The sequence below is a fragment of the Coturnix japonica genome, chromosome 2 (genome assembly GCF_001577835.2).
Source record: "Coturnix japonica isolate 7356 chromosome 2, Coturnix japonica 2.1, whole genome shotgun sequence".
Lineage (NCBI taxonomy): Eukaryota > Metazoa > Chordata > Aves > Galliformes > Phasianidae > Coturnix > Coturnix japonica.
In genome coordinates this window covers 90710000-90737844 of record NC_029517.1, presented here as the reverse complement: position 1 = coordinate 90737844, position 27845 = coordinate 90710000, and the positions used below count along the sequence as shown (strand labels likewise).

At 34.0% G+C, this 27845-nt stretch overlaps 1 protein-coding gene across 7 annotated transcripts in view; it reads right to left on the bottom strand.

Moving 5' to 3' along the window:
• DLGAP1 (DLG associated protein 1) overlaps positions 1 to 27845 on the bottom strand; it is a 368200-nt gene that overhangs the window by 216130 nt on the left and 124225 nt on the right. For 5 of the 7 annotated variants that reach the window (XM_032442677.1, XM_015855349.2, XM_015855347.2 and 2 more), the window contains one exon: positions 12288 to 12398. The gene's annotated coding sequence lies outside the window, so the exon portion shown is untranslated. Of the gene's footprint in view, positions 1 to 4047; positions 4154 to 12287; positions 12399 to 27845 lie in introns of all 7 variants that reach the window. The other 2 variants (XM_015855350.2, XM_015855353.2) reach the window with 2 other exon arrangements.

The following is a 27845-nucleotide window of genomic DNA, read 5'->3' as shown; positions in this document are numbered from 1 at the left end:
TGGAATGACATTCATGCCTTAGCAGAATGTCAGCACATGGCTTTTATAATGCTCAAGCAAGAAAGACTGCTACTTAAAAGTAAATGTATTTAACTCCCTGTTAATGAAAGTACTAAACCATGATGACCAACCATTTTAATATGTGATCCTGACAAGGGTTTGTGTCAATCAATGTTCAGACCATACAATGGACATTTACTGTGATAGTCACGCTCTTCTTTGACGTGAGAATCTAGGATCGTTGTATCACCATTCCAGACATTAGGATCCTACAGCTTTCTTTCTTTAGAAAATGGTCTCTCTTAACCAGTTTAAAGTTTGCAAAGATAATTATCTGGAAACAGACATTCTGTTGAATAACTACCACCTAAATTTTATTGACACAAACATTTACGAACTCAAAAATAAATAAATAAATAAATAAATTCTGTCAATATATTATGTGTGACCCAACTAACAAACTTTAATGATAAACAAGCCACTTTTCAATAAAATGGAAGTTGAGTGCCTAATGAGGACTAAAGGTTACAAAACAACTTGTTAGTGAGGTAAGAAGTACTTTTATTTTTTCAACTACCCTACTTATACAGAGCTTTCCTAGTTCTGTCTATGGTAATGTGTTACTTAACCTACTCTATTTTCACAGTGTATTCCAGATTATGTTTCCCTATATACTGTAATTTGTAGTTAGAATAACATTATTAATTGATAATTACCCATGTAAGAAGATATTATCTAATACTTTCTTAATTGATTACTCACAATATAAGATCTATGAAAGGAAAACAAAGTAGCTGTGGTCTGGAAAAACTCCCTGATAATCTTCTTATAAAGCAATGCATTCTTTATTTGCATAAATGTTTTTGATTAATAACTTTCATGACATGTGCTTGCTCTGCATGGTTAGCATCTGTAAATTTTAACAGGTACTTTAGGTAGAGCCTTGGTAAGGAAACACTTTTAAAATATGAAGTCAATGAAAGGGAGGAATTAGAAACTGATACTTTGAAGCATTTTATTAGAAGCGTGATATGTATGAAAAAAGTCTATAAAAATCTACCTACAATTAAAATATCCTTACTATAAATAACCTTTAAATTATTATCCCTGGTTGCTCAAAGATGTGGTGGTTGCCCTGGGCATGGTGACTTTCATGGCTAAGCTGGAACCAGGCTCTGGGCAACCTGATCTAGTTGTGCATGTCCCTGTTCATTGCAAAGGAGTTGGACTAGGTGACCTTTAAAAGTCCCTTCCAACTCTAAGGATGCTATGACTCTATGATTTCTAGCTTTCATCGAATGATAATAAAATATGGATGGTCGTTAGAATTTACTTTAATAGTTCTCAGAAGGCTTTATCCTGCATGGAAATGTTACCAGTTTGTCCAATTAATTTCCCATAGTCTACCAAAGAGTAGTCTAATGCATTAAAAAGTTAGAACTAGATTTCTCACTGGAGATTGAGCAATCAAACAATAAAGGTTACACACTTAATATATAATATGATAGAAAGTCAATATGAAAATGCTGTACACAACTCCTTTTTAATTTAACATTTAAAATAAATACATTATAAAACTACATATTTAACTTTGGACTTGTGAAAGTGCTGACTACACAAAAAACTGGGAATAAGCTGTCCTTTGAAAATAGAAGCAAACAAAATAAATAGCAAATTAAAATTAAAAAGGGAGCATATCTATATTCGTGCAGGTAAATTATTTTTGGATGGTTGGTAAGTAACTATAGTATGAGTAGTTATTCACTGTCATCAGAAACTGTTTAGGTGTCTTGCTTTTAAGTATAAATTTTATGTTACTTTGAATTTATCTTTAGTGAATACATCCATGAGAGCTCAAAAATGCTATGACATAGCTATTGCTCTTTAATTGAAATAAAAAAAACACCAGTAAGAAAAATCCCATTAGAAAAACATTAATAATGAAATTCTCACTCTACAGTACAATGTTTTTCAAGTCAGAGGTGAATTCCCCTGTGACCACAGTATAACATCTCTCAAATTAATTTGCCCAAACATTTACATGCCTCAGCTTTCCTATTAAAAAAGTCCAGGGAGAAAGAAACCCGCTAAGCCAAAGCAGGCCAAACTTCATGGACTACCACAATCACCTCAGTGAAGAACTTCAGTTCCACCTCGGCTGTTATTTGAATAACGCATGCCGTTAAGTTAGAAAATTTTCAGAACAAATCATACATCATAAACTTGAAAGTAATATTTCCTGCTAGAAATTAATGTGATTTGCAATCTTATAACTAATTACACAAATGTTATGAAAACTGGATAACAGTTTTTCAATGTGACATTATATATGAGTGATATGAATATAAAATTATGAATAATTTTGTTTTAAAAATTAATACAGAGATTATTACTGACAACCAGAAGAGCACACACTGCTTTGCAGCTTCTTGAATAGCTGCAGAAACTATCAGTAACTATCATACATGTTTTTCCACCAATCTTTTTCAATCATTCTAATCAAGAAGGATCTCTGATGATGTAACAAAATTGTTATGAAGAATCACAATATAATAACATTTTACGTGCAAGTAGTAAAGCAAATGGAACTGCATGTGAGGCAGAACAGCCGTAACATAGGAAAGTAGTCACCTACTGAATCAATAGACTACTTTTATCATTCTTAATTTCTTCTACTATCTGGGTTTTAAGTACAAATTAAATATCTAATGTAAGCTAGAACCAGGTAACTTGATTCATGCCAGGTAAACATGCACAGAAAGTAATCAATTTCACACTTTTGAAAGAGGAAGAAAAAAAAATCCTTCAGTTCATTACAACTAATTTTTTTAAATATGAAGAAACTATTGGGAAAATAAATGTAATCAAAACAAAAGAGCCATACAGAACTGTACACTCAAGGAGAGCTACTTAATGTATGAAACAATTGATTTAGAAGTTAAGAGCTAAAAAATTATTGGTATTATTGATTTTTTTTCTCTCCCTGACAGCCAGCCAATTACTCAGAGAAAACATGCTACAAGCACTCAATCTTACCATAATATCATGCAACAAAGTTTAGTAATTGAAAATACAAAACCTACTGTACTGAAGGGTACAGTAGGCAGTCAGGAAGTGTAGGACAAATAAATTCCTGTAGTACAGAGATATCAGGATGCAACAATTTTCTGTTTTCTCAGAAACTCGGGCTACTTGATATCTCAAGAGATCAATCCATTATCCAAACAGATTCAATATATGAATTTCTCTAACCTTAAAACAGATGCTCTGTCACAGCTGGTAATTTCTAAAATCATGCTGTGCTATATCTGGTTCTGTCAGGCCTTTCCTACAGCCTGTGCATCTTTGTTTATTGTTGCTCTAAGACACTAACTCTTCTCATGATACTTTAAGAAATCTGACTGGTGTCACCAAGTATCACAGAGTCAAAGCTAGATCAGAAATCTTGCTTCAGGATAAAGTTCATCCTTGTTATAACCTTCCACCCCAAAAATATGATCCTACAAATGTTCATTAGCATCTGGTTGGAAGTGCTGGTTTTATTAACGCAGCCCTCTTTTATTCAGTAACTTAAAATTGTTGCATCCCCTACAAAATTTCTTATATCTTATATTGGGTTGCTACTGATCTTGAATCTGAGAAACACTACTGTTACTTAAGATCACATTTCAACCCAATTGTGTAATTTTCTTCTTGATGTCACACTGACTTGCCCTCAGTCCTGCCTAGCATTATTTTCCTTATGGGCAGATTCCATGTCAGATATTAAGAAAAATATGTTTTGATCAAATCAGTACAATTTGTACCTCATGGGACAGCTCATCTTTTTGATATACTTTTTGAATTATATTTTCAAATTGGATAGAAAGATGAAATTATATTTATTTGTTATTTTTACAAAATGCTTTAGAAAAGTCTTTATATACGTGCATAAATAAACATGCATATATAAAATACAATGCAGTGTAATGTCATTTAACAATTAGATTACTAATTATTTGCAAAAATTTCTCAGAATCATTGAACCAAAGCAAGAACTGAACTTACTTAGCTTATCTGTTTCCAAAACTTTATCTGGGTCTATCAACATGGAAGCAGTGCACCCTCCTTACTTGCTACAGATCAGAGAGCATCTTCAGATAGTAATCTGAAACTAAAATCGCAGCAGTCTTAGTGGAAAGTAAGACACTTCTGTGAGGCACAGGAGCAAAGCAGAGTATATAACTTGAATAGCTACATTATGAGGTTACTAAAATAAGCAAGGATGTTACCTTTTTGACTTGCTCACTTATAGAAATAACAAATACTAACATTTTACTTACATTCTTTCAATCAGTCACAAATGTAATACAATGAACTACTTGTACACTGGGCACCTTCATCTCAAATGTCAAGCGCAAATGGCTTTATATGGAAAGCATAATATATTCTAGAATTGTTTTACATATTTTTCTTTTTTTTTTTTTTTTTTTTTTTTTTTTTTCCCCAACATTAAGATGCCACAAAAGCTGTGGAAAGAAAACACACAGTAGTTTTGGTCAATAACTTGTCCAAAATGCACACTGCTGCATCCCCTTGTTGGACTTGATCTTCCAGGTGGAAATTCTACAGGATAACGATAGGAACTGCAGCAATCTAATCAGCATAATTTTTATTGTGGTAATAATATATAGCTCATAAAATATAGGTTTTGTATACTAATGCAGCCCCAGCAACCTAAAATATGTTTGCTGTCACACTGGTGCCTTGGATAAACAGATTTCCAAAATATGTTTGATACATCAACCATTGCAGTCTTTGTATGTTACAGTATCAACACTATTAACATGTTACACTATTACTGTGTTATTAAACTATGAGATTCACTTTTATATAAAAAATCTAACCACTTACACCCTGAGATCTTAACATTGGGCTAATATAAGCCTGTTTACTTATGCAACAAAAAGCAAGTTTTAAATCAGTTTAGCAATAACAGGAAATAAAGTCATAATTTCATTAAATGTTAATAACTACAAGCAGATGAGCCATTTGCTCCTAAATTTTCTAACTATTTCCATGTTGTTAATTTTTACATACTCGCAAAAGTTGTCAAGAAAACAAAAACAAAAACAAACAAAAACAACAAAAACCCAAACATTAAAACTGCAATGTCCCAGGCTACTGGGATTGTACCCAGATCCATACTTACAGTTTATTAGGCAGAATTCAGATTTCTAGGGCCTCACAGAAGCCATCCTTGCAAGTAAATCAAGCTCAAGACAGAATCTAACTCTGATTCAATAGATATAGCAGTATTTTTAATCCATAGCTGATCTTCACTTTGTTCTTAATGAGCACAACATATCAGGCATGCATCTCTGCATCTGATAGAGAAGTAGTAGGAAAATGACTTGAGAATATTACCTGTACTGCTTACAGATCTGTCACTAACGTTTCAAGGACCAGTGACTCTTAGCCATGCAGAACCTAGTCAGTGAACTGTAAAAACTGAAGAAAATAGATCAGTTCTACTGTAACAGTTGTCATGTCCAGTGACAGTGAAATTATTACTTGTACTGGTGCGTGACTGGATGTTCACTATATCTATGTAGCCTCTAATTCAGTGCAACTCTCTCCAAGGTAAAATTGAGAAAACCAGACTCATTTATTGAGGATCGAAGTCTTCCTGGTGGTAGACAACTGTCTGAAGTGAATTATTTCTGTACACAACATGACAGAAAAACAAGAAATGTGCTGTTAATTTGCCTGTCTTGTCATATTTTGGCACCTCCTGTGGAGGCGCTCACATCCCAGGGAGACTTTCAAAAGACCATTTATACTTTGGCAATCAAAGCAGATACTTGAAAACCCAAGACAAAAAGAAAAAGCAGTTGCTAAACTGCTGGATGCTACCAGTGCTCACAGACCTTGTCTTTTTTTTTTTTTCCCTACCAGTGACAGAAGAATGGAGATGAATTAGCATTCTGGTAGTATAGTATGAGTAAAACAGGACCTTTGCAAGAAAACACTTTGAAAGTACATTAACAGCAATCTTAGTAGTCTCCTATTAGGTCAGAACAGTTGCTAGCTATTTTCACATATGAAACAAATATGCTGACTCTGTGAGCAAGACATGCCATTGTCACAATGCAGTCTAACCCTTTTTGTAACATATCAGAGAACACCTCACACTACTACACAACACCTTCAATCAAGTCCCCATGTCTCTGACTGAAAAAATAGAGTACTGCTTTCAGCTTTGCTGCATTTCTAAAAATCTCTTATGAACCCATGAGATCTTGGAGAATTTAATGAACACATTTCAAGGATGCTTGAGCATCTAATTCCCCAAACTGTTTCAGCAATCATAGTACAAATATCAAATGAAATCTTTTAAGTTACAAGAATGTACAGCACTGCTTAGTGGATTGTTCCAATGTTTACCTACTTCTGTCTAAAAATATACTTTTTCTTCCATTTCTAGGTTTCACTTCCATGTACTGGAGTTCTTTTTGTAATTGGATACGAGTCCCAGAACTTCACTGGTTTGCTGTATTCCACAGAGACAAAAGTTTTCCATCTCCCCCTCCACTGAACCTAACAGGCTGTATCTCTTGCCTCATCACAGCAATCAAAGCCTAACCTAATCTTCTGGATTCTCACAAAGTCTCTATAGTTTTCAACAACTTTTTCAAGTGTGTGTAACATAAGAAGGGAAACCTGAAGTGGCTGTTCTTGGGAAAGGGCCAATGTTGATTTCTTAAGATTTCTTATTTTCTTCTGCTCCTTGATATAGTCCCTTTATTTCAGGATCAGAATGACCCAGATTTTACTTGTAAGAACTTCCTGGCCAGCTCTTAAAATCCTGAGCATAAATTTCATTGTGCTGACTTTACAGAACTGTTTTTTTCCCTCCTCTTTTAAAAATAAAGCAGTAAAATGAATATTTATGGAAAGTGGTCATGTAAGTTCACGAGTTAAGAGCAAAACCAATTCATGATAACACATGATAATACATTTTTTTTTTTCCTTTATGAATGATAATTTGTTAAGAAATTGTCCTTGTTTTTTCATTTGATCTTGAGAATGTGGTCACTGCAGCTAACCACAATTGAGGTCACTTTTGACCATTCAGCTCTTGAACAGAACAGTTTTCTTCTGGTGTTCTTACTGTGGCCTATTGTTATCCTGCCACTTCCTCAAATCAATAACCAGTTTTTAAAATGGTGCCTGCTGTACATAAAAAGAAGCTAATGGAGCTGACAGGAAAGGTAACAAAAAGATAAGTGGAATCTATACAATAGAAGTAAAAGTAAATGCATAAACAGTTTAAAATAATAACTACATGGCAGAGAGAGTTTCACATAAAATAAAGCTTTCAGAACAATGTCATTTTGTATTACCCTATGAGTTGGAAAATATTACTAATGTACCTTTTTCCAGACTCTCGCCACTTAGTAAAGACTTTCCATTTTTTCATGGTGCAAGTTACCTGCCCAGAAAATATTATCTGAATTGGATTTTTGCTGATGTCAACACTTTAGCTGTTACAATCATTTAAAAATGCAAATTCAAACAACATTTAGACAGATTTTGCTGTCTCTGATTCCATCGAATTTGTGAGATGCTTACCATCTATGCCTGTTTATGACATAGAACTGAAACCTAAGAAAGACATCTCTCACTGCATCAGTGGCATAAAAGCAGTACTAGTTATGTATGTATGTTAGTATGTTATGTATGTTATGTATGATCAGCTTGTTTCTAAGACAGGTGAATCATTTCAGAGATGTGATTTTACACCATGGGAGTAAATAGGATTTCCCACTGTGCTCAATTTGAAATTTGTACTGGAAGAAAACAAGGGGAATACAACAAATGTTCCCTTTCTCAGAGTTAATGGTGTCGTTTGATTTGACCCACTGTACAAGCTTCTTATAGGCATCTACTTCCAGTGCTATGCACTTATGAGAAAAATCATGCTGGGTGAATTCAAATGCCTGTTGAGCTATTGGTATAAACCATGGAAGAATTAAATGCCCAAGAGAGAATATAAAAAAATATTTAAAAGTTGATTAAAAAAATATTTCTGAGCATCCTCTGCGGCTTGAGACCTTACAACATTGTCACATATCTCTTAAACTATGCCCCTTGCCCTTAGGACTGCCTGTAAACAGTCATGCATTCACAAGCAACAAGTCTGGTTAGGCTGTGCCTTTCACTCCAAGAAAAGACAAGGAAAAGCTTTTAAAAATTAAAGGACTGTTTAACATTCCATAGCACTAACATAAAATAAGAAGAAAATGTGTTAAAAAAAGACTATATGGTTCCTTATTTATCTAAGTATTTTTAACCTTTTCCACAATCTTATTCACACCAGAGAAATGGAGGTAGGTTGAGTAGAAGGCAACATTGCCTTGAAGCTACTTTCTCTGCCTTTTCATGTAATCATAAAATACCCTGAGTTGGAAGGTACTCACAAAGGACATTCAGCCTAACTCCTGAACCTCCTCTGAGTTTACCAACCTAGTATTTTTGAAATAAAATATTCTGGTTTTGTACCTTGACATATTTTACACATATAAAGGTTTATATTATTCAAAATGTCTATAGTTGTTGTTCATTAACGGTTGTTTCACTTTCCTACTTATCAATAGAAAATAAACTTTTGATACTTTTGAGCTGTTTCTGTATCCACCTAACCCCAAAAGGTTCTGGATATTCCCTGGAGTTTTAACTGTCACTGGATGGAAAAATGCATTTGGCACTTCACAGTTAAATTCATACTTATTTTATGAAAGCTGACCGCACAACTACTATGTTTCACAAGGCAAAAAATCCAGTATCTACATCATTTCACCACATCTCTCATTGCTTGAGTATTCTTGTTTGAAAGAATTATCTGTTTTTTATTTCACTGTTACATTTTCCATAATTAGAATAGGGAAGGAATATCTTACATCTTATGCATTTTCATTTGAAATTTTTTATTTTATCAAATAGACAATATGATTCTTCTGTTTACATCATTGTTTAAATTTCCATTCTCTCATTCATAGGCAACTGACTTTCAAGTTATAATGAAAAGTGTTGCCTATACTTTAAAAAATAACCAAAAAGCCCCCAAACCCAACAACCATAAGGAGCCCCTGAAAGCTGATATTTATTTATACTTGATTTCATTAGCACTGCTTCACCTAAGCTTTTCTGCCTTCTCAGTGTGCTGTACATGAAGCAGTACTACTAATTTTTTCCCTCATTAGAGCTGTTATGTTTACACTGCCATTATTAGTAAAATACCTTATACTTTCCCTTCTACTGCATCATAGAAAATCCTATCTTTTAACTGGTAATTTGTTCTTAATGTCATATGCTCTTTTTTTTTTTTTTCCCTAAGGAACTGTATTTTGAAGAGTCTAAGAAAACTGCATATTTAATAACAAATAACTATCTTTCAGTAAGACATGACCTTAAGATTTACATCTTTCATGAATTCTCACTGTAGAGGATCAATTATATTCATTTTGTTCCGTCTCATTACAGTTTTATCTGTGTTCTTAACATATTTCACATAGATTCTTGTCATCTAATTTTTTCAAAGCCTATCCATCTTCTTGCTGCTGACAAACACGTTGCCATTTAATAGCATATTTAATTTCTTTTAAGCAAATTTCACAGACATAGAGTAACATTCATCAATGATATGTTCCTTATGAAAATAAATGGACCACCCTCTGTTCTTTCTAATTAATATGTCATTAGTCAAAATATATTCTTCAGTGACTTACAGTTTTATTGCCTATTCCTCTGTTAAGTAATTTGTTATGCATCCATACTGCCTCAAGCAAAAAGGCTCAATTCACAAAGTGCAGTGAACTGATATGCATTCCTAAGAAGCATTCCAGTACTAAGGTGAACTTCAAGTAAAACAGAGGTAAGAAAAAGGTTGTTAGAAAGCACCTGTCATGGTGTGTATGAACTGCCAATCTGTATTCTGGCATTTTCTAATTTTCACAAAGGTAACTATACAGCTTTAATACTGTTTTTACAGCATCATTTTAAACTGTTTCACCCCTTAGAAAATATGTATGCTCAAATCTAGGTACAAAGCACAATCCTAAGAAACAATGAACAATGTGAATCACAGAATATCGAAAGTTGAAAGGGACCCATAAGAATCACCAAGTCCAATTCCTGGCTCCACACAGGACCACTCTAACACAACACTGTCACCTACTATATCCCAGTACTTAGAAGAACTTCAACTGGATGCAGGAGTTTATTTTGTTAAAACCACAAGGAACTAAGGGGACTTTCTGAGTTTATGTGTGTTCATTAATGTCCAGCAATTTATATAAATTCATGTAAGTAATATGTAAATGGATTATTGTGAAAAAGAAGTTCCTAAGCTAAAAATCCAGCTTTAACTTGAAGAAAAGTCATATAATTGCAGACACTATGAAATGTATTTTTTAAACAAAGTTTTTTTTTAAACAAAGTTCTAGATTTTTCAGAGAAAGCCAAAATGAAGCAAATGTAGCTCAACTGACCTAATTATTCTAGATAGTCAGAAAAATGCATGATAATTCCGAGTCCTATTATCCAAAGAATATGCTCCATTTCTTTTACAATATTTACATTTTATAAATGCATACCTGTAATACAGAAGTACATACAAACAGGCTACACATATACCATAGAATCATCTGCACACATATATGTTTATTATGCACAATAAGTCATAATGGATAGAGTTTTGTGGTTTTAGAAATGCTGCAGCAGCATCAGTGGTTTTTTCCTCTTACTGCAAGCTTACTAAAATAAAATGTAATTGTTATTGCTCTATTATTTTTCAGTGCTAAGTGAAGTTTCATTTGAAATTTGTTAAGTGAATAGAAAACAGTGAGTAAATATCACTCTTGAGTGAAGCAAGAGATATTCCAGAGCTGTAAAACACTATGGTTAATGACTTAAATTTACTGTCCACTCAGGAAATTAAAAAATAGGAATATTATATCATAATATAGCTAATCCTGATAAATTCATGATCAATTATATAATTAATTATGCATAATGATATTAGTAAAGTAAATTGGTGTCAGTGTCAACTGGGAATAAATTATTTTCTTTAGAATGTCTGGTATGATTATGTGTTTTGGTTCTAGGAGAAAAACAGTGTTAATAACACACTGATGTTTATAGTTGTTCATAAGCAGTGTAGCACAGAGCGAAGGCAATTCTTAGTGAAGAGCCCAAGGAATCAGAAGGGAACACAGTTAGTACAGCTGACTTAAACTGGCCAAAGAAATATTCTGTACCATATCACATCACATCATAAGGAGTTTTGAAGGCGGTGGAATTTCATCTTTCTATCTATCTTCTGCTGCTCAGGGGCTATCTCATCATTGGAAATGGGATGGTGAACAACTGCTTATGCATCACTTGATATATACATGTTACATATATACACACATATGTATTTTTCATAATTATTATACTTAGTAAACAGTTTTATCTTGACCCACAAGTTTTACTTTTTTAATTTATTCTCTCCCCCAACCCACTGGGATGAGAAAGGAGTGACCAAATGACTGCGTAGTGCTCAGCTACCTCCACAGTTAAACCACAATCAGTAGCTGCTGAAGCACAAATATAGTTAAATAGCTTCAGCATGCCTACCAGGTCAGTAATGTCTAACTTGCAGCAGGTTGTAGTGTTACAAAACAAAGTAAAATAAAATAAAAAGCTGTTGAAGACATAAAAAAAAAAAAAAAAGAAAAGAAAAGAAAAAAGAAAAAAATGCTTCTTTACTAGAGCTTCCCTAGGCCATTTCTAAGTAGCTTAAAAGCTCCTGTAATTCTCTATGATGCTCTACTTTTTTTTTGGGTCTGATTTTTTTCATATTCTCCCAGACCAAAACAATCCCTTCACTCATACTCTTCAAACTTGATCTACAACTCATACATCTATCCATATGGGGCTCTACTAAACCTTTTAGTTTGTGTGCTATATTTTTCTGTTAATGTCAGACTCATGAAAACGCAGTTTACAAAGGCATCACAACATTCCAATACACCTGATATTAACTCTCTGCAGATCTCCAGGTGCACAAAGGTGGGTTATCATATATGTGTTTTTCTAAGTTGAAATATCAAGTTATCAAGCTGCCGTCATCTCCATTAATGCAGTTCACAATTTGCAATCACATGGCTTCTTGTCTTTTACAAGCAAATCTGTAGAAAAGTGAATAAAATGATGCAGACAGATCAAGAAGAACGATCAGAGAGTAAGAAGAAAAGACTTACCTCCTTTAGTCAGATTTCCATTTTAGTTTGTTTCAATACTTAAAGAGGGAAGAGAATTTTTGCACACTCTTTAATTCAGATGTCAGTTTCAATATTTGATGATCGACTGTTCTGAAACATAATCAAAGCGTAGCAGTTAAAACTACTACCCTGAGACAACATGAAATTATTAACACTGAAAGAAGCTCTGTATTCAATAAAAATCACAGCAGTGTTGAGAAGCTTTTATATCAATGCACTGTGGTAAAATTTAACTTGGTACCAATCCTACTTGCAAGAAAAAGAATGAGTAAAAAAGAGTATTTATAATGCATAATGCTACATTTGTGGCGCCATCTCATCCTTTTTTCTCCTTGCACAACATATACATACTTTGCTGACTCTGACAGAAAAAGACTAGATACATGTGTTTGCTCTCCAAAATCTGATTCTCTGTAAGAACATCTCTCCCCTAGTATACCACAGCCCTTCTAAGAGTGCAGCAGAATCCTACTGCCTCTTTTGGAAAGAGAACGTTGACCAAACACCCCAAAGGCTGCAGCTATATACATGGTGCTGCTTCACCAGCATCCTATGGGTGCAACAACAAAATTGCTGGATATTTAAATATATATATTATTGAAAATTTCATACATTGAAAATATTTATTTGCAAGCCATTCTCTTTCTCTGGTAAAGAATGAGATATAAATATTTTTCCCTTCTAAATACTGAAGTACTACTCATTGAAACTAGCAGAAATAAATGTGCTATGTGTTTGAGTTCAATGAGCTATGTCATTATTTCAAGTTTTCTCATCACTTAAAGGTCTAGCCTATCTTATCAATTTATTTAATTTATTTTACTTTTAAGTAGAAGTCAGAATAAGAATGAAACCTTTTTATTACAAATGCACCAGTGAAACTTTTACTGGAAAATAAATTTAAGGGGAGAATAAACATATTGCTAAGCACATAATGTACACAAACTTCTACACTGAAGTTTGATTGGTACAATTTGTTCAACATGTTGAAAACTCCTATGCTATTTTACACACTAGTTGCTCATTCAAAGAAACGCTGTTACACGGATTGGGCCTGACCTCTGGGAATGGCTGACAGAAATGCAAGTAAAAATAACCTGTGAGTATTATAAACTCACATTTATAGAGCCAGAAAAGATCAGCCCAATCAGAGTGAGTGATGACTCACTTCCCACGGTCCATAAAATTTTCTCAAATCAACTCCTTTGGAAATGAGACGAGCATCTTAGAAAAGCAACAAAATTTGTACTGAAGTTCTTCCAAAAAATCACTAAGAGAATAAGATAAGTAACTTCTGTACCATGAATGTCCAACCTTTTGACTTGTCTGGGCAACACTGAGTGAAGAGGAATGGTCTTGGGATGCATGTAAGGAATAATTAAAGTACATAAATAGGAAAACTTATTTCTTTAAAAAATATATTTTTTTATTAAAACGTGAAAACCTGTTTTTTTTTTTTTAAACTAATGAATGTGTTAACTCATTAACTTAACACATTTTAGAAAAACATCACAAGCACAAGTTTAATAATTAAATAAAACTTACACATCTGCTTAATAAATAACACATCTCTTCACAGACACATATGTGTAGGTGGGTTGAAATATTATTGTTAATCATTGTATTTTTCTTGCACATGCGGATTTTGATTCAACTGACTGCGTGTGGTGAGAGGTAGAATTAGTGCTGCACTGCACCCTCTCCTCCACAGTGTTCCCTTCTTGCCTATACAGTCTGTGCTTCAGCTACACCTAATTAGCTCATGAAAACTATCTCTAAATATTGAAAAATAATATTAAATGTTTGTAATCATGTGACTCCGCATTATTAGCTGTCCAGGGCTGCATGTGACTCATGGGCCATGAGTTGGACATGTATGCTCTATTCAAAAGATATGTTTATTTCTGGGAATGTCTTTACCTCAAAAGCAAAAAACGATGATCAGGCCTGAAGTCTAAACTTTGCAACTTCCTTTTTATTCACCATAAGATTAATTTCCAATGGAAAATAACTTCTGACACTGGCTTGGTCTCCATACTTTGTGCCAGAATAGAAACACTTTCCACTAATTCTCCAATGATCACACTTTGTGTATAGTTAGCTTTGAGGGAAGGTATCTCCCTTGAGGTATATAACCATTTTCTGTGTATTTTTATAAGCCTAAAGCTAACTTTCCAGCTCTGTCTGTACAGTGTCTTAAAGGCATTTTTCTTTCTTGGCTGCACAGGTTTGCATGTCATAAGGGGGAGAAGAATATGTTTTAAACAGGAAAATGTGATGGTAAAAGCAGTTAGAAGGGCAGTGGGATCGAAGGGAGGAGAAGAACCAGAAATTACTTTAAAATCATTGCAAAAATGCACTGATTTCCAGACAAAAAAAGGAATATCTTTTGAGAGAGGGCTTTAATTTAACTATGCTATTGACTACATGATAATAATTTTAGATTTTCCCCGAGAGTATAAAATTGATTTAATTGTAACAAGTAAATCAGATTGATTTTTCTATTAAAAAAGTCCTCTCGGTGAGCTTTCTAAGATAAAGCAAGCACGCGTTTATGTGGAGCCTCCAGTTGTACAGACTACTGTGAACACATGGAAACTCCAATGTTTGAAGATGTGTGTGTGAGAACCTTGCTCAGGTGCATTTCTCTTGTCTGAAAACACTCTCCTGGGTAAGTGAATTTTTTACTTGTCAGGTATGATTAGTGTTAACAGAGAGAATGAGGCCAGGAAATGGAATCACCTGCATTACACAGATGTTAGCAGCACGATAAATTATTGCCTAAACTGCAAAAGAAGCAAAGTGCAAGAAGTTTCTGCAGATACAGGTGCATTCTAAATATGACACAGTTTTCAGAGGTGGTCACAGAGTAGCGTATTTCTGTATTAAATGCAATACTACCCAAGTCCACTGCCCAAGCTAAATCAATACTTCCTTAATTGTTTTAAAATTTGCTTAATTTGTCATCTGACTTGCTATTGATTATTCTTATTTGTGAATATCCAAGCATGTTAGTCTTCCTTGCCCACCTTCCCCACGCATTCATATTTCAGTCAGAGACATACAACTAGAAAAGGCTCAAAGAGAATAAGATAATTGTGCAATGCACAGAATTACCCCTGCACAAGGGACAAAGAAGTCTCAGATTATTTCTTTGATCAAAGAGAGAACTGAATTGTGGAAGACTATTATAACTATCAATGGAGAGGACTATGTTTTTCACTGCCGCCTTCTGCTCAGTGGACCAGGTGAAACTGACAAGATCATATTTGCAAAATGAAGAAAACAAAACAATTGAACAAAGTGAGGTAGTTCTTCCTGCAGAATATTTATGTCATGGACATCAAATAATGAATTCAAGATCAGCCTGGACAGATGTGGAAATTTATCTAAATGTAAATGTTAACAGCATCCACCTCACAAAGAGCTGTAGTTTGAGAGGGATAGATGCTTAGAACATACATTTACCACGTCCTTATATACCTTAATTTGGTTTCTGAAACATTGTAAGAAATAGGACATGGAACAAATAGACCTCTGACCTTGATATTACAGTCATTTTCATGATCTTTTTATGGTGCAACAAACAGGTTGTGCAAATTGGCTTCTCCATCTGGCATACATGAAAAAGAAGCTACTGAAATAGAAGGTGAAGAGTATTCACACAGTGCTTTTTAGATAGAATGATCAAAGAATCGTAGAATCATTTAGGTTGGAAAAGGCCACTAAGATTTCAACCTGCACAACCAGCTAAGTTCTTCAGCCAGAAAACCATATATCTGTCCAAGCCACAAACATTTATCCAGGAAAATACTGCTGTAAACAATGTCCAAATCTTTGCTAAAATCCAGGTAGATAGCATCTACAGCCTTTCTCTCATCTACTAAATGCGTTATCTTGTCATAGAAGATCAGGTTAGTCAGTCTGAATCTGTCTTTCATAAAACCATGCTGGCTTCTTCTGATGTTTAACTGAAGTAGAGGAGTTCAAAATGTGGGTTACCTGATCACTTCTGATTTTTTAAAAGAAGAAAATGTTACAGACTAACTTCTTACTCAAGAGATTGACCTGAAGCTGCTTCAAAGCATGCAGTCACCACAATAGCAGGAATTAGATGTATTCTAAACAGTGAGTTTCTGGTTCAGTGTCAGCACATAATGAGTCAAATGGCCTAGTGACAGTACAAGAGAACATTTACAGAAAGACTAAAACCAGTTTTAAGATGACAAATTTAACTTCCAAGACACGGCTTGGAAAAAGTACAAAGAACATGAATAAAGACAAAAATAGCAAGGGTGGTCAGGAAGGCTAGAGTATCTCTATCCCCAGTGCTACTGAACACTCAGTTGAACAAGATACTCTGCAGCTCAATCTAATTTTGACATTGGCCCTGCTTGAGCAAGGGATTCAACTTGGGACCTGCTGTGAACCCTTCTTACACAAATCATGCTGTTTCCATAATTCTAAGAAATAGCATCTAATCACTTCTATACCACTCCTGTGAAGAATGTCAGTTTGCAGTGCTACCATTATCACTAAACTAATACTCAGTGTGAAAATGAAGGGCAGGCCTTCAACTTTTTATTATACAGAAAGCTGTTTGGTTTCTTTCCCACATGATGCCTTTTTATATTTCTAGGGTCCTGCTGCTACACATCATTTTTAATTAACAAGGATATACTGTAAAGGAAATGAATCAGATTTTTAGCAGATTTTTTTTTTTTTTCCCTTGCTGTATTTATTTTTATTTTTTTCCAGATATATTATTTTTATTGAGTAATTCCTAGTGACAGTGTTTGAATAACTGTTTTTATATGAGAAAGATCAGGACACCAGCCTAAATTTGTTCCACTACCAACATCTACTTAGAGAACTTTTACATGTCATGCATCCTTTCGGTGAAGACACCCAGGACAGCAAGTGTAAGATAACTTCATACGTTCAGTGGAGGCCTCTTTCACAATGCAATTTACATGGCACTAGCATTACAGGGCCAACAGTTACAGGAACCTTATATATTTCCTACCCAAACTATGGAAAAATATAAAGAAACACAGACTGCATAGCAGCTACAGGCAAGTGAACATCTAAAATTTTAATTAGAATCGTACTTGTGAGCTAGTAATGGGAATACCATAAAGCTTAGCAATGAACAAAGAAATCAACCTTCTTCCATAAAGCCAATATTACTCCACCTCATTTGCAAAATTAACAGTCTCCCTCAGACAATTAAAAATCATGCTGAGTACTGAGCCCCAGTAAATTACAAATATAATGAAGTAAATAATATGAAAGCCGAACTCCCTACTTCAATATACTGCCAATTCAGCTAATCCAAGCACAGCAAATATTAATGCAATACTTCAGTGTCTACAGCTTAGCTAGTGATGTGCAGTAATAATAATACATTAAGATTTTGCCCATAGTCAGAGCAAACTGCTTATTTTTCCCAAGACAACTGTAGCACTGAGATACCAATAATAAGTTGCTCATATCTTCAGTCATCCTGCTACATTTAACCTGATTATTTTTGCCACCAATTATACACACATGGTCTTCCAAATATACCTCTCTCTAAACTGAAAAGATGTTGGTCTGAAAGACTTAACAATAAGAAATTAAAGTCAAATTAAAGGGCTCTGAAAGGTGTGAGTTTTAATTATGCACCTTTAGGAAGTCAGTAGATAATTACTGTTAGTATCCACTGGTTTCTGCATCCAAAGCAGAAATGATTCATATCCTGAGAAAACTTTCTGATTTCAGTGGCTAGGAAAACAATAATAAAAAGTTAAAAAACTCGAATCACTGATAACTTCCGATAGGTGCTATGCAAGAAATGAAATGTCTAAAATTATGCTGACAGCACATGTCACTTGCCAACAATGTATGCTAGTGCTGACATGCACTGGTATCTGTTTACAAGCTCACAGAGAAAGGATTAAATACAATTTAATTGATTCAAATTCAAATATGAGTTTGTACTACTATATAGCAGCACGTGGATGGCAGACATTTCGCTGCCTCACAGAAGTTGTATTATTCTCAGCCTAACCTCATAAATATTAATTGCCTTTGAAACTGAGTTAAAAGTCTGCTCATGACATAAAGGAAAAATCCCAAGCACAGGCTTTCCCCTCAACATCTATCCACATGAGGAATAAAATATTCTCTATGAAATGTTCCTGCATCAGCATCAGTGGGAAATGCTGCAGTCTCTTCTGGTTGTAGGTAAATGGTTTTAATTTCTTCTTCAGTGTAAGTGAAACAATCAGTTATATAAAGTTTTAATATTTTCAAAACTGTTTTACAATGAGAAAAGGCTTCCACAGCTGCTTGGCCAAGAATGCCCTTCTCTGAGATTTTTCACATTATGTGCTTGAAATAGCTCAAATGTCTCAAAAGTGAGAGGAAATATCGGAGGCAATTAAGCAAACAAACAAACACACAAACAAAAAAGCCCAAAAAATACAAAAACCCATATATATATATATTCATTCTTATGTATCAGAACCACCCACACTAATATCTTTATATTTTACACAGGAATAGCTACAAATCTGAAAACTAACTGTTCTAAAGGAGTAAGAGCAAATATCTGAGCACAACAAGCACAATAGGGAAAAAAAGGCCATATGCAACACAAAAGATGCAACTCCAGACAGCTGCTGTATTAATTGTATTGTAATGTCTCTGTCTTGCCTTGCTCACACCTAGTAGACACCAAGACTTCCAGTGAAGTGAAACTCTCACCACACGCTACCTACACAGGAAGAGCAGCTAAACATTCCAGCATTGAGACTGCCATGCAAAAATGCTAATGAGATGCAAGACATCTATTGACTAGGCTTCCAAGATGCATTCAGTATGATCCCACTTGCAACTGTATTAATGGCATGAGTAACAGAAGAAAATACAGAAAATAGTTTCATGAAATTTTTATGATACATTAACAGTCAAGCTCAATCAGCTTGTTCCTTTCTCCCAAGAAAGGAAGCAATAAACAATTTAGGATATAATCATTTTGTATAGAATAATGTAAAAAACCACCATTTGAAGACTGGCTATTCCATCTCACCTTATCATTTTTTGTGTACGTAGCTATACAAATATTTTCTCACGTGTACCTTCAATGCCAAGTGAAATGTTATAAAAAGCCATTTTTTTTTTTTTTCCATGTACTGTTGGACATCTTACACAATTTCTGCCTAAAATATCTGGTGAGAACAGAAATGCTAATCCAATTCTTCCATTTTTTTAAAAGCTGGTATTCCTCAAACGATGCTTCCACAACCATATAATGTTCCATCCCAAATCATACTTGAGTCCATATTCCTCACAGTTGTGTCAGTCTGCTCTTACTTCTGGGAACATGCATAGAGGCAAATATGTCAGAGACACTGGAAGAATTGCTGTATTTTTAAATCACTTACAGTTTTCATCCCTCTCTTCCTCAAAGTAATATAAGACAGGCAGTAAAAACCAAAACTAAACAACAACAACAACAACAAAACAACAACAACAAAAAAAAAAACAGGAAACAAAACCAAGGTGTACTGATTTTCACAGTATAGAGTGAAATATACACAGCTTCATAATACATTATCCAGGAGCTGAATTTGAAATGAGTCCAGCTCTTGTATGCACTGTATTAAGTCCTACTCACTTTAACAAATTTTCTCTAGCAAATAGGGATCAACTCAAAGCCACTGTTTGACAGGTGTCTTTTAGGAGAATTATTTTTAGCTTTCTCTTATGTCTAGTTTTTATCATTTAACTGTATTTTGAACATACTGAATTCAGTTTTAATAAGATTCATTGCAAGTAAAAATGGACACTGTATAAACACTTATTTTATATAATGTATCTATACGCCATATAATCCAGTTTGATTAATGAAGCTTTTTCCTAGAACAAAGAGTTAACATCTATTTTTACACCAATATCATTGTACTTGAGCAATTCTTAAGATCTAACCAGAGACAACGCAAGGTAGTGTCTATATTATTTCTTGTGATGGATTACATCTTCCCCTCTGTTATGATGGAAAAATCACATAATCACCAAAACTTCCTTCACTTTGAAATGTCAGAAAATTTTTCTCAGCCTAGATAGCAAACATGCTGCATCAAAACCTGCTTACATGCACCGTGTCCAGAAAAACTGCATCCAGTTTTTCAGAGAGAGAAATTCTTTGTTTCACGTTTGGCTGAAATGTGTAGCAAAGGACTGTATCTGTGCAGCACATTTAGAGATCTGTCAATGAAAATGTTTTCATACTCTAGTAATAGTATTTCATTTCTACTGACACAAATCAGTCATTGTAACATACAAACTATCAAAATATTTAAAAAAGTATTTATTTCTCTTTACCATTTCCTGATGAAAAAAATGTTCTATTTTTAATTTCAATTGGTCCATGCCTGCTTTGGGGCCAAAGTTAACCTTCATTTTGGGCATATGGTGAAGACTTGCAAATTGCCATGGTTATAATATCTGGCTAGGTAATGGTTTTCTCATACAATGCACAATGAGGTTTTGCTCAATCATCACTCATTAGCTGTAGGTGATCTCAAACCCTCTTACTTGTACAACTAGACTCCAGGTATTACACAGATAGTACTTGGAAAAAAAATATATATATCCATCAATACAAAGCTCATTATCTTTCCATCCTGCTACACTGTGTGGTAAAATGAAGAAACTTTACTGCTGCAAGAATTCTCACCAAACCAAACCATCTTATTTATCAAAACACATTAGGGATCACATGTTCTTTCCTGCACAAATGCACATTCCTCTTGTTGAAGAATAATTTGCTACTTTTTCTTCTTTTAGATTTGGGTAAGCCAAGTACATTTGTTCTCAATTTGCTGATTGAAAATAAAAGACCCAGAGAAGTTCTGACTGTCTTCACAATAAAACTGCCTACAAAGCATTAAGCCTACAAAATATTTTAAGACTCTATTATAAAACATGATAAGTTCATATATACATTTCCTGATACATCCATGTTTATTACCTATAAATTAGTTACTTTTTTTTTTTTTTTAAACAAAGCAACAAAAAAATTTGTTAGTAAGGAACTAATTTTGCTCAGTGTAAACAAAGAATTGAAAGGGCTAATTAATCACATTATTTATTTAATATTCATCCAGAACTTTGAAATGTGTACATGTAATAGAACTTTTAATATGAAATGCATAATGCTGAAGAAACATGTCCTTATTGATAGTGAACTTCTTCCATTGGGGGAAAAAAAATAAAAATAAAAGAATTAGAAAGCAGTCACAGGTAGCAAACAGTAGGCTGGTGCTACAGAAAGCAGACTTCACTGTGAGTGACAGAAACAAGAGATGAGGTGGATGAATGATACCAAGAGTGCAGCCCAACTGGTTATATTAAGTAGAACATATGGTGGAAAAGAAGCAGAAAAGCAAGGAAAAATGACAGTTTCATCAAATTGCAAATGAGAAGCAATAATTTCAACATCCACTGTGACAGAATACTGCTCTTTGCGTTACAAGCTCTGCTGGATGCTGTCTTACAACAGCTCATGAACTGTATCCTTTGATGCTACAGAACTTAGTGCAGTAAGGCTTGAGGTATAAAGATGCTTCTGCTTTCTGAGGACCTAATAAACCTGCTCTGACTGGAACAGCAGTTTCCACTGTCAGAATGACTTAAGAACTGAGTGATGAAAGAGGGACAATATCACGTTCACTAAGTCAAAGTCATGAATAAATGGATGAAGCAAATGGAACAAAGTACCTTTTGATGGCAAAAAAGCAGGAGGAAGATAGTAATGGTTAAATGAATGAATGAAATGAAACATATACAGCTCAGAACATAGGGATATGTCTACTACTCTGTGAACAACACTCAAGTCCTACAAAAAAATGCAGAGAAAAAGAAATATCACTTATTCCCAAAGTCAAACATTTGACAGTGACAAATAAAACCTTTTCAAAATAATTCTGTTACGACTTTCATTGGTAATGTTATAACAAATGATAATGAGAATTTAAATGTACAGCTATTCAAATGTATAGCAAATTTATGGAACAAAAGACTAAAAGCAAGATTAACATATTCATTATTATAAATAAAAATATTCAAACTCATAAACAGTATAATTTCTACAATGCCAAAAGGTTTTCATAGAATACCAATGAAACCTTTATGAACGTATGGATTTATGTACCTTACTTTTTGGTTGGTTTATTTTCTTCAGTCTGCTGGTATATGTTAAGCAGCCTGCAAAGGTGATTTAGTAGCACCACATGTAAGGTACTGTGCTACGTTGCTTTAAATACAGAGAATAATAAAAAATCTCATGGATGCACACTTTAAAAGACAAAGGCCCCAGATATTTTGCTATAGCTTTTAAAAAGTTGTCTAAAAGGAAGTACAAAGGTGTTTGTTTGTAAAATTAATTTGGTTTGACATAATAGTAGCCTTTTTTAATATTTTGTTTCAGTGATCATGTTCTAAGTCTTCCTCTCACTAGTTTTCAATATTCATTATTTCTACAATTCTTGTTAAGACAGAGCACTAAGACAAACATAGATGAACCTTGCTAGGTACTCTGTATTTAATGTTTACAGTGATAAAGGACAAGAACCCGGGAATGTAAGTTTTACTGCTCTTAAAACCATGAACATACTGATGTATATGAGATGTAAATCAAAGTTTTAGCATAACGGTCATCACAGATTAAAGAAAATCTAGTTGAGTCACTAAACTCTACCAGTGGAAGTTCCAAGTCGTCAGCATCAACAGCTGCAGTATACTGACCACATTTTCTCATGCTCCATTACTTTCAGAACAGGCATGGATACTGTGGATGCTGGCAGTGAAAATTCAAACTCTCAACTCACCATTACTTGAGTATTTTAGTACTTGTACTACTTTACTACCAAGTTACATAACCCACAATTAAGGATGACAGTCAAATAACACCGAAGTTAAGGCTCCAGGAGACATTCTTCACTGAATTTATTTTTATGGTGTATCTAAGTCCCATGGATGAAAAAAAGAGCATGAGGCTTATCAGACCTTATATGATCAAATTTTGAACATAAGTAAAATATGCTTTGAATGGTAGCTTATTCCAGCTTCTAAGGAAATGCATCTGAACATTACGGGCTGCTAGATGTATTTCACAATCCTGGCAAAAGTTAGCACCACACAGCAAAATGCGCAGCTTCTGTTTCCTCCCGCTTTATAAATTCATTTTATTCTAGCCAAAACCTTCCTGCAGATATTCCAAGTTCTGTAAATAGATTGCAATTGTACCTGTATGTCAATGAAAAAGATTTTTGTTAAAGATTAAATGTTAAATATAAAGATTAAATATTTTTGTTACTATCTGAAGGAAGTCCACAGTGAATAGATTTTTTTTGTTAACTGAACATACCTGCTTACATGTACTAAAATTTGATCTTGTGGGGCAGGAACTCATCACTTTATGATCAAAATGAAGACTTTACAATGTAACTGATAGCATACTAAGTTATACATGTCTGTTTTGGCAGATCATTCAGTAAATTTTCCATTATTGATAGACAAAAGGGTTAGGAAGGAAAACTGACCTCAAATAATGAAGAATTAATCAAGAATATCACTGATTTATTTAATCACATTACTCTTGATCTTTTTAAAGTTTTTAAATAGTTAAGTATGGAGTTTTCTATTTTCATTTTCCTAACATATGCAAATATAGTTCTCAACACTTTAGAAAAAATGTGTGCACTTATTTGAAATTTTCTTGGTAGTGACTTTATCTGATTCTTTTCTTTTAATATCAGTTTCTCTAAAATCATGATATTTGAAATGTAATAGTATTTATTCAGTGACATATTCTAAGATGGATAATTGAGAGTTTTTTTTAACATAAGCTCTTGAGGAAGTGATTAATAAACATACTAGGAAAATATGCAATATATTCCTGTCTACATAAAGTATTGTCAGAATATCTGAATATGTTCATTTTGCTCATTTGAGGTCTAAACTGTTGGTGTTGTAACACTGGATTCGAACAGGTAGACCACAGTGAAAGACACCATATGCCTACCTGTGCAATCTGTAGTAGGGAGCCTGTTTGCTGGGGGCATGGACTCGATCTCTGGAAGTCCCCTTCAACCCCTACAATTCTGTGATAAGAAATGCTTTCATTCCAGGTTAGTGAATATAAGGAACCAGAACATTACAGTTCTCCAGAACATGATTAACCTCCTGTTGTAGCAGTCACTTGCTATACATCAAATGTGCATATATATTGCTTTTAGTAAATGGTTTTGTGTGTTTTGGACTCTTAGTTAAAGCATTTCCATCTTGGTATCTAGCAGCTGACTGCCATGTGGAATTCTTCAGTGAATTATATCTTGTACTTCACTTCAATATCTTGGCACTCAGTGCTTCTTGCATTATAGACATGATTTTGCACATTATAGATGTGGTTTTAGTAATAAGGCTGGTTATCCATAAAACTTAGCCTGCAGTTTGCAAGAAAGTCTACAGACTGGTAAAAAACTTCATTTATTCATTTGACAGACTTCTCCACTGAAGTTTCTCCTATTGGAAAGTCAAAAACAAAGGATCATTCAAATGTAAAAACCTGAAGAAACAAAACTCTATTGTGAAAATCCAAATCACTACATTAAATGATGAATTGTATTAATACTTGGTGAATTGTACTTTTGTCCTGATGATATTGAATTACTTTGCTCAGTATTTAATAATGTTTTGACAGATTTATAAAAGAATGAGGTTTCTAAAGGGAAAAAAAACCAAACAACAATGTGGTACTTGTTCTTTTGAAATAATTTTAGGCAGAAAACTTTAAGAAAAGAAAATGTTGATTTCCATTTAACGTCAATCAGTACTGGTTTTCTAGACAAGAAGCAAGTATAATTTTATAGCATTTTAAAAAGTAGTTTCCTAGCATATTTCTGATTAGCCTCTCACATGACAGTTGAGAACCTGATTGTATATTTGCAATAAGAATTTCTCACTACCAAGGACTTCTCTAATAGAATCTTTTTATAATGCTTCAAGGATTATCGTGAAATCACTGTGTAAAAATCACATTGTTGCTGTTCACAATTAAAAAGAAGTAGCTTTTAGAATGGTATAATTCTTGGAGAAACAGAATTTTGCCAAATGACTTCAACACTGTTTAAAATCTGATTTCCAACCCCCCCCCCTCCCCCACACACACACACAGCACACAATTACATTAATAATAGTTAGGATTGTTGCTTGGCTGAATATTTTCTGGCTTTCTGGAAACTCAGAATTTCCAGTTTAAGTTCCTAAACATAAGAGGAAAGATTTAATCAAATCACAAAGCTGAAGTTTAAAGTCCTCAGTAAAACATGTATTCTGTTCACTGAACTCAGACAAGAGTCTTTCTACACCTTACAGAGAATTCCCGTAGTGCTATATCTTACCTGAATTTGAATTGTCTGATATGTTAAGGCTGGAGAAATGAACAGAGATTATACAATAGCTCTTGTGATTTACCAAATACGGTTGCAATGATAATCATACTTCCTTCCTATAGAACCCCTAGGAAATAGATCAAGAATTCCTAAGAGAGATGTTCCATAGTAAACTTGGCAGATCTGATCAGCAGGCAAAACATCCTAGTACCACAGATGCAACACAAGTCAAATCCAGGGAAATCAAAGAGGGCCTAAGTTAGAGACTTGCTACCATGCACCCTTCAATAGAAAGGCTGATTTACCTTAGTATACACTGTCTATGTGAGTTGTTTTGACTCCTACCTCATTCACTCACTACCAAAGTTAAAATATCTTTCTTTCTATTTATTACTCACCAATACTTTCTTTTTGAAAGGAAAAATATACAGCTGACAAATTTCAGTGTGTGGTGTTCAGAAACCTACATACCCCTTGATATCTTGAGGCCATTCAATTTAAAACACAGAAATCCAAGCAGATGAATTTTGCGTGTAAAGTATTGAACTGGTATTACATCTATTTTCAAACCAATTCATTAATGTTTCATTCCATACAGAGAGATGAACTGAAGTGTTATAATTGGCAATTTCATCTGCAGTGCTGAAGTGGAAGCTATTAAGGCAGTAATCAACATCCAAGGGAATGATTTACAGTGATAAGGAAGATGGTTTTTGTAAGGCTGTCACTAATGTCACAAGTTGCTTACCAGAATGGCAAGCAAGCATGCCATATTTGCAACTCATTTGACAGAGGTAACAGAGGTAAGTTGCAGATCTCTGATACAAAAAAAGAAAGTATATAAAAAACTAATGTTATGCACTCTTCCACTCTTGTTCTGAAACACTGCCAGGCTTATTCACTGTTTACAAGCATGTCAACAAGGTTAGAAGATTTTTCTAATGAAGTAAATTAAAGATTTCCAAAATGAAATAACAATATAAGTCTCAGAAATAAAAGCAAAAACAATCCAAAATGCAGATCATGCAAAATATCATTTTCCTTTTCCTGAAACACAAAAATAACAACACATTTTCCTTGTTTGATTGTCTATTTGAATAGTGATTCTCTGTAGTTTAATTGCAGGGTTTTTGCTTCCTCTATACCCAACAGAGAACCTGCACAATCGGTATTTCTCAAAACCACAAGTATTTCAATCGTACAAAGTATCATTTTTCACTCTAATTCAACTCTTTTTATCAATTTAAATTAGTTATATGATTATATATGATTTTACAATACTTTTGAACTTAAAATCTGAATATTTGTGAGTTAAAAACTAGGCAGATTGTGGGAGTGCTGTGCCAGAGGCTGCAGAAATGGGAAGATGTAGTTTTAGTTTTTTTAGTCTCAGATTAGCAAGCTCTTCAGACTCAAGTGAAGTTTGTATCTCACCTTCAGTGAGGGGAACAAATGTCTGCAATCAAGAATGAGCAATAGGAATTTTCTCTCTCCTAAATAGGTTATGCTATCACAATTTGCAAGTAAGTTACACAGTTTAATCTGACGATTCTTTTCATCTGAATACCAGACAGCCCTACATAAGGAGATCAGAAATTCAAATCTTCCCTTTAACAAAACAATTTGTTTCAGTCTAGCTTTCTTTAACTACACAGGCAGATGTACAGAACTGTAGTGTGTGTGTCTTGGTAAGATATACATTTATTTTTTGCCACGTGAGACAGTATTAATATCTGGGCTTGAGAACGGAGGGATAAATTGCATTTCTTAAAAGATAATTCTACTATTTCATTTCTTTAATAATTCTCAATAGCAGGACTTCTTTAATCCCTCAAGCAATAGGATTTTGATTATTGGTTGGACTTCCCACATACTGCAGCAATCTGTGTTAAATAGCAGCACCATAGGAGAATTAGGGCTCTGTTTTGGTAGCAGTAAATGAATGAATCAAAACTTCAATTCAAAGCACATATATATGAGAAAAGAATACTACTGAAGCAGGAAATGTTTAATACCAAATACAGCTGAGCTTCCTCAACAGTACTTTAACTGCAAGATGAAGGAAGGGATAAGCAATGGAATTCAGTCAGGGCTG